Source organism: Prionailurus viverrinus, chromosome C2 (genome assembly GCF_022837055.1).
Source record: "Prionailurus viverrinus isolate Anna chromosome C2, UM_Priviv_1.0, whole genome shotgun sequence".
Taxonomy (NCBI): domain Eukaryota; kingdom Metazoa; phylum Chordata; class Mammalia; order Carnivora; family Felidae; genus Prionailurus; species Prionailurus viverrinus.
In genome coordinates, this window is record NC_062569.1 from 62,671,267 (window position 1) to 62,684,134 (window position 12,868).

Genomic DNA, 12,868 nt, shown 5'->3' on the forward strand with positions numbered 1-12,868 from the left:
AGCTCACTTGAATGACTGCACGACCTAATGGAAAGGCTGCTCATACTTGGTGTTTAGGGGAGAGAGATTCAACCTGCCAAGGGAGTAGGTTATACTCACTTCAACTGGGGCTCCATCCCCATGAAGATGCTAAAACCAAGCAACTGAGAATTATATCAGCAAAGTGCTTAATGAAGATGTCCTGTGGTGAGATTTAAACGTATATGATTGTAATTATTTTTCCTATTTGGTTAACTGCTCTATTCCTCATTAAGAAAAGGCTTTTCAAGTATCTTAAAAGACTACATCATGGCTATTATGTGGCATACACTATAATTCTATTGCATACTATTTTCATGTAACATCACTGAAAAGAGCTCATTAACCAGATTCCACACTCACGATTTCAAATACCTTTCCTATTGCACCATTTGTTTTCAGTCCATACCCAACAAAATTGTCCCATTACCAACCAGCCCCATGTAGTGATTTGTGGCCACAGAATTACCATGACTATCACGTTCTCAACATGAATATATAAGTAAGAAGCATAGCTGGCTGATCACACCTACATTTTTGCATCTGCAACAAATTACTGGTCCAAAATGGAGGCTATGCCCATGGGAAGCAATTGGTTCATGAGTGTTCTGTAATATGGTAGAGCTCTCTCTATACTGTACCGTTAAACGAAGAGCAGAGCTTAGATACAGGAAAACAATAACATCTAACTTCCTCTATTTATAACCTCAGGGTTTATACTAGAGCTAGTAATAAATTATCCATTAAGATTTAATTGTATCAAAAGATATGATACCCTGAAATTCTCATAGTCGTTAAAACAAATTTAAATCAAGTTCAAATCTGTCTCTAACCTGAGGGCAAGTATTTTTTGCAAACATGTGATATTTCATGTCCTTATCAAAGGCATACCAAAGCATCACGTCTTAATTCTACTTTTCCACGTTTTAAAACATGGGATCATCATTTGCTGGAGGATAGGAAGAAGGAGAAGCCATGATGCTTTTTGTCAGCTCCTTGTAAGCCTATTTTTCCTCTTCATCACAACCTCCTGAAAATAAGGGCTCTTTCTCTATCTTTATCATGAAGGTGGAACTGCAGTTCTTGAAAACCTTTCCCTGCCTTCTTTTCCAGTGTTTCTCACCTCGCATCAGTCAGAGGAAAGAGTGCCCCCACAGGCCATCATTAACCTGCCAATTCTGTCTCCAAACAAGGAGGACAAGAGCTCACTAATTTGAAGATCAAAAAGCCACTTGTCCATTATATAATTGGAATGAAAGGCAAAATGTTGCCGTTCTGAAGAGCACAGTAATTACTAGCTGTTAATTGCTCTCTCGTGGTGGCTCACTTTTAATTAAAAAGAACAGCTCGTTGCAGACCGATAAGCAATGGTGGAGACCACTGGTTTAATCAACAAAGCAGAAAAATTTGTTTCTGCCGCAGCCAACAACAGCTTGAGAAATCTTCAGATGTCCAAGTGAGATTAAAAACTGTCTATTTAGTGCAGTCAGATTTTATTTTAACCAAGGAAATGACTATTTGAAGTCTTCCAATGTGAGTGTCCCTGCCACATCCCCGCTGGTGCCGTGGGGACTAATCACGGGCTAGGGTTGTGATCACTCAAGTAAAGAAATTTAGCGACTTTCCTCTTGACTTCATCATTCTTGGGTAATTGGCCTGTCTGAGGTGAGTATTCATTTTTTGTGTTGTTTTTTTTTTAAGAAAGTGCTTTAAAGTATGGAAGGCCCACAGACTGTGCACTTAATTACTGTTCATATTTCATGCAGTCAAACTGAATTTCATTTAAAAAGAAAATGATTTACCTATCTTAAAAAAGCCTTACTTATATGCTCTGCTTTTTTTCCCCCCCTTCTAGGGGTTTTCTATTTACATGCCAAAAAAAAAAATGTATGTAGGGCATCAAAGTTAATTCTGTAAGATGCTTCTCTGTCTTTTCCTCTTTCATCTAATAGCCACAAATGGCAACTACCCTTGGGGATAGGGGATACTCCCTGGAAAGATAATACTGTATTTAGTTAAGAGAGTTCCCTACGTTAAGTGAGGTGATTTGGTCTTCATTTTATTCATGTATCTCCAACTGTGGACAGTATGTATGCAGACCCATACCCCACACCTCTTTTCTTCTCCTTCTTCTAGGTTATAGTAGTTAAAGAAAGCTATTTATTTTTAAGTTTTGCATGTGTTTCCACTTAGCTGTCCTTCATGGGTCTCAAAATACATTTAAGTCTAGTCTTTTGTCAAGGAGAAAATAACTGCTCTCTTCACTAATCATGAGAAACACATATCTCTTTTTTGTCTGGATTATATCAAAAATGTGTCTCAAACACAATGCCTGTGATACAAACTGTTGGTCATATATCTACTCTATACATTGGGTAAGCATTAGAGTTAGCCATCCTGTACAAAATGGCTTATAACTCAGCTAAAATGGTGTTTCTGAAAGACCTGTCCACTTGCCAGCCACTAAAGCAAACTTCTCTTTCTCCTAAATTAATAATAGTTTTCAAGATAAATTTATAAGCCAATATCCATGGTGCACACAGATCCAAAAATCCTCAATAAGGTATTAGCAAACTGAATTCGACAATACATTAAAAGGATCATTTACCACAATCAAGTGGGATTTATTCCAGAGATGCAAGGATAGTTCAATATCCACAAATCAATCAACATGATACATCACTTTTACAAAATGATGGAAAAAAATCATATGAGTGTCTCAATAGAAACAGAAAAGCATTTGACAAATTTCAACATCCATTCATGATAAAATCTCTCAACAAAAGTGGGTTTAAAGGAAACATACCTCAACACAATAAAGGCCCTATGTGACAAACCCACAGGTAACATCAAATTCAATGGCAAAAAAATTCAAGTTTCTCCTTTAAGATCAGGAACAAGACAAGGATGTCCACTTTGCCACTTCTACTCAACATAATACTAGAAATCCTAGCCACAGTCATTAGATAATAAATAAATAAATAAATAAATAAATAAATAAATAAATGGCATCCAAATAAGTAAGAAAGAAGCAAAACTGTCACTATTTGCAGATGGCATGATACTACACATAGAAAATCCTAAAGACTCCACCAAAAAAAACATTAGAAGTAGTAACCGAATTCAGTAAAGTTGCAGGATACAAAATTAATACCCAGAAATTGGTAGCATTTCTATACACTAATAATAAAGTAGTAGAAAAGAAACGTTAAAAAATCCATTTACAATTGCACCAAAAAGAATAAAATACCTAGAAATAAATTTAACGAAGGAGATGAAAAATACTCCATACTCTGAAAAATATAAGCCACTGATGAAAAAAATTAAAACTAACGCTAAGAAATAGAAGCTATACTATGCTCATGGATCGGAAAAATTAATATTGTTAAAATGTCCATACTATCCAAAGAAATCTATAGATTAAATGCAATATTTATCAAAATTCCAAAAGCATTTTTCATGGAACTAGAACAAATAATCCTAAAATTTGCATGGAACCACAAAAGACCTTGACTAGCCAAAGCAATCTTGAGAAAGAAGAACAAAGCCAGAGGTATCACAATTCCAGATTTCAAGATACACAACAAGGCTGTAGTAAATAACACAGTATGGTACTGGTACAAAAACAGACACATGGATCAATGGAATGATGAGAGGATGAAGAGCCCAGAAATAAACTCACATTTATATGGTCAATTAATTTAAAATAAAGGAGACAAGACTATACAATAGGAAAAAGACCGTCTCTTCAATAAATGGTGCTGGGAAAACTAGTCAGCTACACACAAGATAAAACTGGACCATTTTCTTACACCAAAAACAAAAATAAACTCAAAATGAATTAAATGTGAGGCCTGAAACCATGAAACTCCTAACAAAAAAACGTAGGCAGCAATCTCTTAGACATTGCCCTTAATAGTATATTCATGTATATGTCTCCTTGGGCAAAGGAAACAAAAACAAAATTAAACTCTTGGGACTACATAAAAATAAAAAGCTTTTTCACACCAAAAAGAACCATCAAAACAAAAAGGCAACCTACCAAATGGGAGAAGATATTTGCAAATGGTATATTTGATAAGGTATTAATATTCAAACTATATAAACAACACAACTCAAAAAACAAACAATCCAACCAAAAACCGGGCAGAGAAACTGAACAGACATTTTTCCAAAGAAGACACACTGATAGACAACAGACACATGAAAAGATGCTCGACAATGCTAATCACCAAAGAAATGAAAATCAAAATCACAATAAAATATCACCTCACGCTAGCCAGAATGGCTAAAATCAAAAAGTCAAGAAATAACAAGTGTTGACAAGGATGTGGTAAAAAGGGAACACTCATTCACTTCTAGTAGGAATGTACATTGGTGCAACCACTGTGGAAAACAGTGTGAAGGTTCCTCAGAAAATTAAAAATAGAAATACTATATGATCTGATAATTCCATTACTAGGTATTTATCCAAGGAAAACAAAAGCACTAATTCCAAAAAGATAAATGTACCCTTATGCTCACTGCAGTGTTAACAATAACCAAGATATGGAAGCAATCTAAGTGTCTATAGATAGATGAATGGAAAAAGAAGATGTGGTATATACACAAACTGGCATATTACCCAGTTATAAAAGATGTTTGAGATCTTGTCATTTGCAACAATATGGATGGACCTAGAGGGTATTATGCTAAATGAAATAAGGCCGATAGAGAAAGACAAATACCATCGTCTTTCACTCATATGTGTAATCCAAAAAACAAAACAAATGAACAAACAAACAAGCAAACAAAAACAGATTTATAAATACAGAGAACAAACTGTTCGTTGCCAGAATGGAAGAGGGTGGGGGATGGGCAAAATCAGTGAAGGAGATTAAGACGTACTTACAGTGGTGAGCATTATATAATGTATAAAATTATCTAATTACTATGTTCTGCACCTGAAATGAATATAACATTGTATATCAACTACACCTAAATAATAAAAATTAAATAAATATATATACATACATTATTGAGATTCAAAAAAAGATATAACCCACAAACACATATAGGTGAAATGGGCAATTGAATTCAAGGTAATGAAAAAATAACTTCTTTTTCCTCATCTTTTCTTTGAAAACCCTGCTGACATCAGGCTGACGGAGGCTGGTACTCTCTACTTGCCTGCGTGCCAATGTACTTAGAGAGCCCTCCCTCCTACTAGAGATTCATTAGTTGAGTCCTCAATTAACTTCCCCACACTAAGGTGTCATCTTTCAGAAAGGAGTAGGAAAGGAAAAGAGAAGTTCTACAGGGCTTTCCCTTACTTTTCTTTTCATCTATATCCAAGAATAAATGGCCTACCATTATGGAAAGAGCAGAATCCGATTTTAGTTTAAATCCCAACTCTATTGTTTCTTAATAAATAACCATAGGAAAGTTATTTGGTCTCTTAAGTTTCAGTTCAACCTATGGAGACAGTAAGTCTTTTAAGGAACATTTACCCCCCAAAAAGTGAAATAATATTATTTTGAACATAGCAGGTGTTCAGTAAATGATAGCTGCTCCTAAGGAATGTTGAATACTAGTGATATGACACAGATGTTAATTGAAGAAGGGTTCCTCCCCATTCAGCCCTCTATACACCTTGCCAAATATGGCAGGAAGACCTGGAGAAGACCATCCCAGAATTTTTTTCTTGAATATTCCTCCTTTTCACCCACTCTTACACTTCAACACTGTGTACATGACATTAACTTCAGTAAAATCTGACATGGGGGTGGGGTGGGACGCAGTGAATCGATGAATGGCCCAAAGAGGAATTTGATAATAGATTCACTTTAATAGAAAGGCAGGGAGGGAGGAAAAAAAAAAGAACAAAGAATTATTTTCTGAAGTTTAAGTTCCTAAAAATTTTTCCCCGGTTGTTAATGAGCAGAAGAAGAACACACACACACACACACACACACACACACACACACACACACACATTTTGCCTAACATCCATTACCACACCTGTCAATCATATAAATAAGTTTGGTGATTTTATTTAAGATACACCTGAGGGGAAACTATTCCTATAAACAACACCATCTTCTGATTTAAGAAAGCCATGCAACTTAAAAAAAAAAAAAAAAAGAATAGTGAAATTAAATTATTTTTTCCTAAAAACTTTCTAAAGTATATATTCAAGGTTGTTGCCTTTTTGATATAATACTCCTCTCTGACCATTGTACTGCGAACTATTTTATGGCTTCTTTTATTTCTCATTGATAATCAGGAAATTTAAAAACTATTACTGAACCCAGTGAAAAATTTAATGCCTTAGTGAAGGTCTTAACTTTTAGTTACCAAATGAACTTGAACCTATAGTCATCCAGCCTATATACAGTCATGGAAACACCAAGTTATGAAGCTGAAAGAAACCTACAAGAGTCTTATGCAAATATAGGCCTTTAAAAATTACCAAATAAAATACAAATCATCACTAAATGCCACACTCTGATAAATACCAAAGCAAACTTCTACTAATGTGCCTGAGGACTTCATCTCCCCCCAAAAGGCTGAGTAGCAGAGAGTCACCTATGTAAGAATTGAATTTTGTACTAAAAAGCGAATGGCCCATTTGTCAGAAGCAATTCTGGCGATTTGTCAGATTTGTCCTTTGGTGTCTGGCTTATTTCACTTAGCATAATATGCATGTATCAGGATTTCATTCTTTCTTAACGCTGAATGACATTCCACTGTATGCATATACCACATTTTGTTTATTCATTCACCTGTTGATGGGCATTTAGGTTATTTCTACCTTTTAGCTGTTGGTAGTAATGCGGCTATGAACATTGGTGTACAAGTATTTATTTGCATCGCAGCCTGTTGGCATCGGGCTCACATGCCCTGGTTAGAAAGTTAGGAAGACAGGTATGACATCTCTTGACTCAGTTTGTACCATATCAACAACCACAAGATGCTCAACAAATATCTTCTAATAACAGAAATCAGATTCAGCCTCTCTGGGTCAATTACATGTTAAGCCTAAATCCTCTTATAGGCTGCAGGCAATCTCTGACACGTGCATTGTGCTAGTTAAGGGCAAAAGCCAAACAATGTGTTTATGCACAGGCTTTTCGGAACACTCATCTTCCTGTGTCTACTCACGCATTCAGACCAGCAGGCCCAGGGAGGCTGTAGCCAATTCTGCTCACAGTGAACTTCTGCAGTCACTTCATGCTTGGAATGTGGAGGGGGAGCCTTTTTTTTTCCTACTTCCTGTTTCTAATTTTCAGGCAGCACCTGTCACCAACAGTCTTGACTTTCACAGTTTTCTTTTGAGTCTCTTTGCTTTTTTTCTCATACTTGTTCTAAGGTTTATCAGAGGAAACACTTGCCCTCCCAAGGATGGCCTCCACGCTGTGACAGATTAATCCAAGTTGAGTGAACTTCCTTCAGACAGAGGACACTAATTATTATGAAGGCACTTAGAACACAATGCGAGCTGACATCTGACAGACCATTCCCTGCCAGCTCTGCATTGTCTTAATGTCAGACCCTGTCAGTTCCCAGCCTTAATTACATCCTGTTTACAAACATTAGGCCTGACTTCAGATGAAGCCTTAACAAAGGTTGACAAAGGTCAGGGTCACATCGCAAGGATGTTATCTGTCTGTACTCTCCTCCTGATAAACCAGAGGTAGAGGGCTGATTTGGGAGATAGCTTTCAGAGCAGAAAAATGCACTGTGGTCACTGGAATATCTAATCTCTGCGGACACATTTTCATCCAATCTAAGCACTGTGGCAGGGACCGAGGGCCAAATTTAGAGGACCAACTTGGTGCTGCTTGTTATCTGAAATCCCCTGAGGGCAGACATGGCAAGTGTTGGGAAAAACCTTCAGCAGGAAGGCAGTAGTCACCCTTTGCCACTGAATCAAGAAAAACAAATTCAAGAGTTAAAAAATGGAACCCAGTTAAAAAGAGCAAAAGTAGCAAAGTAGCAAAATTTCTAAAGCAAAACACTCTTTAGATTCATTTTACATATTAGATTGGTAGGTACCTATCACATCAGACTTTTATTCAAAGCAATCAGATCAGACCTGGGCATTTTTGAACTTCAATAGTTAAACAGTAATTAATATAATACCTCATCAATTTTTTCAGGCTATGGCCTTAGTGATCAGCCATCAATCTCTATATTTTATAAATGGGAAGACAATGGCCCAATGTGATTGAATTATTTAACATAATTAGATCTTACTGCACACTGATTGCTAGAATCTCCCACACCTAGTCTAGGGTTTTGGGGAAGCAAACACTTTTTTTTTTTTTCTTTTTTAGTATTCTTACTGAGTCTGGCATCTAATACCAGATGTGTGTTTAACAACTTATTCATTTTGTACCTTCAGCCTTCTTTCCTAAAGAACTAAAGAACTTAACATTCTTTTTATCTTAGGTTCCTATCTTCCAACACAGAAATGGCTTTAAATGTTCTTCTCTGGAAGCACTCCTCTAAGTCTTGAAATTCCCTCTTAGTCTTGAAATAACGCACATGCAAGCACTCCACAGATCACTTCTATAGTTGCTTGGGTGCCCATTGGTTCTTCCACATTATCAAGACTTTTACTGTGCTAGGTCTAGATCATTTTCTCACCTGAGTCCAGGGAGCTGCATTCTGTCCAACAGGCTTACTCCACAAATGTATACCTTGTAGAGATAAGTTCCAGTTGTATTTCTAGCAACTTTGTCATAATTGGTTTTTTAGATCATCATTGTTTTGTAGAAATGCCCTCCTGTTGTCTCTAGCTCCTCCCTTGTCACCCACCCTGCCCCGCCACACCCACGCCCAAGGCCACGAAGACTCCCTTTCAGGCCTACTGCTTAGTCACTCTCCCAAGAACCTCAGTTGGCCTTAGAGTGTCCATTTCTTGCTACTATGAATTTCTTAGGCTTATAAGCCTCTTCACCTCTTTTCTTCCTCATCTCTGTTGGAGGCATCCACAGCAAGAGTGCCAACTCCAACACCGTAAGTCTAAGAACGAATCATTTCTAGGGTCTTCCTCCCAGCCCTCCCATTTTGGACAGAAGAAACACCATTCTCTTGATCCCTGATTTTTCTTCTGAGAGTTCTTCTCAGTCCTACCTGCTTCCCTGTGGTAAGGAACCATGTCTTGTGAACTGCTTTGTCCAAAGTACCTGCCACAGTACCTCAAACTTAGTAGGCGCTTATTCATATCTGATGCATGAATAAAGGAGCAAAATGAAAGAACCAATGAATGAACAGACAAACTGGGTGAAATCGCTGAGTCTTGTCAATTCTTTCTCCACACCACCCCAGCTCTTCCTTTTCATTTCCCCCTCCACAGCCATCGCCATTTTCAAAGCTTCTGTCACCAGGAGTGTGAAATACTACAAACCATGGTTGATTTGACTGCCTTAGTTTCTCCATCTAATCCCTCCTAACCATGGCTGGGCACAGACAGTAGTCCTGTACAAAAACTGGTGCCTCAGTATTGCCTAAAAAACAGACTCCTTGCAACAATCCTATTGAATATTCTAATTTGTTATATAAATATGTCAAGGAGCTCTAGGCCCAGGTCCAACTTCTGCCAAGAGTGACTTATTTTGTTCCCCCAGGATGACAATGAAATGCTGTTAACTATCCTTTGACTACGATCCTCTGAACAGGTGTGCGCCCCATAACATTCTGTGGTCTAGACCAGATTTCCCAGCTTACAGGAGATTATGTCATTTGGGACTGAATCCAAGACTTGGCTTAAATAAAGATGTATTACTGCCTTGCTGCTCATGCAACGACCGCATGCACAGAGTAAAGGCAGATGAATCTGCCCATCAAATGTAATATGGAGCTCTCTGACGACAAACTTGACTTACGGTAGTAAAATTGAGGTTACAGTGAAATTGAACTAAAATCCCTAGGTGTTACACTACTTTAACTTGTTTCACTCATTGTGATGAGCTACATAGTTCAGCAGGTGGTAGTTACCGAAGGTTAAAAGCATTGTATCCTAAGACATTTTCATTGTAGAGCTGTAAATTTTGTGTTTGTTATGTCTGCCAGCTAGTGGCTGGAATGCCTAGTAGGAATTTCTATCAATTAGCAGAGGGAATAACTGTGGGGTCGGGGCAGGCAGGAGAGAGGGAGGAGGGCCAAGGGGAAAAAGAATGAAAGAATGAATTCTTTCCTATAAAACCTTGAGGAATTGTGATAAAGCTGGCCTTTTTGTGTGCATTACATACACATTTCAGTGCTAAGTACAGTTTAAAGATGGACAATAATCATCTGTTATCGGGGTTCCACTGACACATTAATGGTTCTATTTGTAAGTCTTAAGACGAGATCAATAATCAAGAGCTTTAAAAACATCAGGCACACCTGCAACTTCTTCCCACCACTTAAAAATAACCGCCTGCTCTTTTTTCAAGGGGGTGTTCTACGTCCATTGCATTTGTAATGTCAGTCAGATGCACAACCCGCTCTCCCCTCAGAATTGGGTTACAGCCAGTGGCTAACGCCTCCGGAAATACAGACCTAATATTTCACAATAGCTCTACAAGGGTCTGCAACCGCATGCTTTACTAACCCAAACAAGAAAATCTAATTTTAGAGGGAAAAGAGCTGAGAGGGTCATAAGGAAACCATGTCAGTAATCTAGTACATACCTTTATATGTGTGCGAAAGTTCAGTGCTTAAGTGAACTCCCAAATTCCTAGTGCACTCACAATAAGCTGTTTAATTCAACTACAAGGAATCTTACCACAGGATTTCATAAAATGCAACTTTTCCAAACAGGAAAAGAGACACAAACACAACCGAAAATTCTATAACTCTTAAGCACAGACTCAAAGAAAAGATATCATTTTACAGAATAATTTAGCTTGCCAAGCTGTTTCTACCTTATTCAGTGGCGAATGGTTGGGGACAGGGGAGTAACTAAAAAGTCTGACAGGCAAGCGGTCCAGAGACTGTGGAAGCAGAGGCTGCGAGGGTGCAGAATTAAACAGGAACACTCAGTGCCCACTAAGAGATGATCAGGAGGGCTAGAGAATCAATTTTGCCCACACTGACCACTGGAACCTGGAGTGCCAAAAATCCTTCCTCTCATTCAGGTTTCTGCACCCAAAGCAAGATAATTGTTAATGTAAAACAAGGCTAGATTTGATTGTAAAGATGCACCATGTGTAGGATAGGACCAGGTGCCACCTTCGTTCTCTCCTCGGCACCTTGAACAATATCCAGCATGAGGCCAATGCTCCGTAAATGCACATGGGATGCGTGAATGGATGAGAGAATGCAGCAAAGGCTTGAATATTATCTTGGTGCCCCCTATGCATGATCCTTTAAAGCAATCCCTTTAAAATATCTAAGAGCCAGTATATTTGTAAATCAACTTTTCCATACCACACAATTCAATTCAGAAAGCAAATGGAAATGAGGAATATAATTTGCTATCTCACTGGTAAGCAATCATAATCCCAATACAAACAGTGATGGATAATTCTGTCTTTGAAAAACAAGAACAGGGGCGCCTGGGTGGCTCAGTCAGTTAAGCAGCCGACTTCGGCTCAGGTCATGATCTCGCGGTCCGTGAGTTCGAGCCCCGCGTCGGGCTCTGTGCTGACAGCTCGGAGCCTGGAGCCTGTTTCAGATTCTGTGTCTCCCTCTCTCTGACCCTCCCCTGTTCATGCTCTGTCTCTCTCTGTCTCAAAAATAAATAAACATTAAAAAAAAAAAAAAAAGAAAAGAAAAACAAGAACAGGGCTGTCCAGAGCAGCTCCACTCATACCCCACAACTGGGCAACCAGTCACACCTTCTGAGCATGACAGGAAGAGGCTCAAGTAGAGCTCCTGCCCAAAAGATTCAGCCTCACCTTCATTCCACCATGGCGGCAGCCCTCCCACGGGCCTTTGAGTGGAAGGAAAAAGAGAGGGATCTGCTAGGAGTTTGTGCCATAGGCCAGACTCTTAAGAACAACATTAGCTATGCTCCTGTGACAATCCAACTCACTCCCTCCATATGTCTGCCCATGTTTCTGAGCAGCTGGGAGCTGGCCAACTCCCAGAGGGCCGGCAGCCTAGGCAAATAACAGTCATCACTGACTGATACAAAGTAGATATTCAGTACAGTCTTATAAAGTAAATATTAGCATCACAATTTTATGGGAGAGAAAGTTAAGGCTAATTTATTTAGCAGGTGATAGACGGGATATGAACCTCAGTTTGACTCTAAAACGTGAGATTTTTTTCACCACGTTGCTCTGCCTTAAGAGTCCTTTTGTTAAGTTCATACTCCAAACGAGAATATAGTTACATAAAGAGGCACTCTCTCCCATAGTTAAACTAAGCATCATTTTTAGTTAAAATCCTTTGTATATAATGGCCTGATAATTCAAGCCCAATACCTTAAAGTTTGCAAAAACTGCAATATCACAAAGTAACAAACATCACGGAAGTCGTTCATTCTGCCATATACTAAAGAGGGAACCTTCTTTGTAAGACTATCTTACAAGCTTTACTTGTACTTGTGAAAATAAATATATCATATTAGCACTACATAGTATTTTTCCGCTGGAAGAGTTCAAAGCATTTTTCAAATGCCAATTTTGGTATCTGCTTGAGGGAAAAAAAGGCTTTAATATTATAGACAAACTCTAGGAGGTATCTCTTAAATAATTTAACTTCCTTCTTCACAAAAGAATGTAGGCATCTCAAGATAAAACACACATCAAGACTAAAACTATTCAAGTTGAAGCCCAAAATTCATGGAGAAGTACAAAAAACAAACAAGCTTAATATGGCTGCTACAAGTCGAGCACTGAATTTAGTGTTCAGCTTCTTGAAAAACAAGGTG

The 12,868-nt window shown here is 38.2% G+C and overlaps 1 protein-coding gene across 10 annotated transcripts in view; it reads right to left on the minus strand.

Moving 5' to 3' along the window:
* The window catches only part of MECOM (MDS1 and EVI1 complex locus), a 562,536-nt gene that overhangs the window by 403,193 nt on the left and 146,475 nt on the right, over window positions 1–12,868 (minus strand). The gene's annotated exons all lie outside the window — the stretch shown is intronic.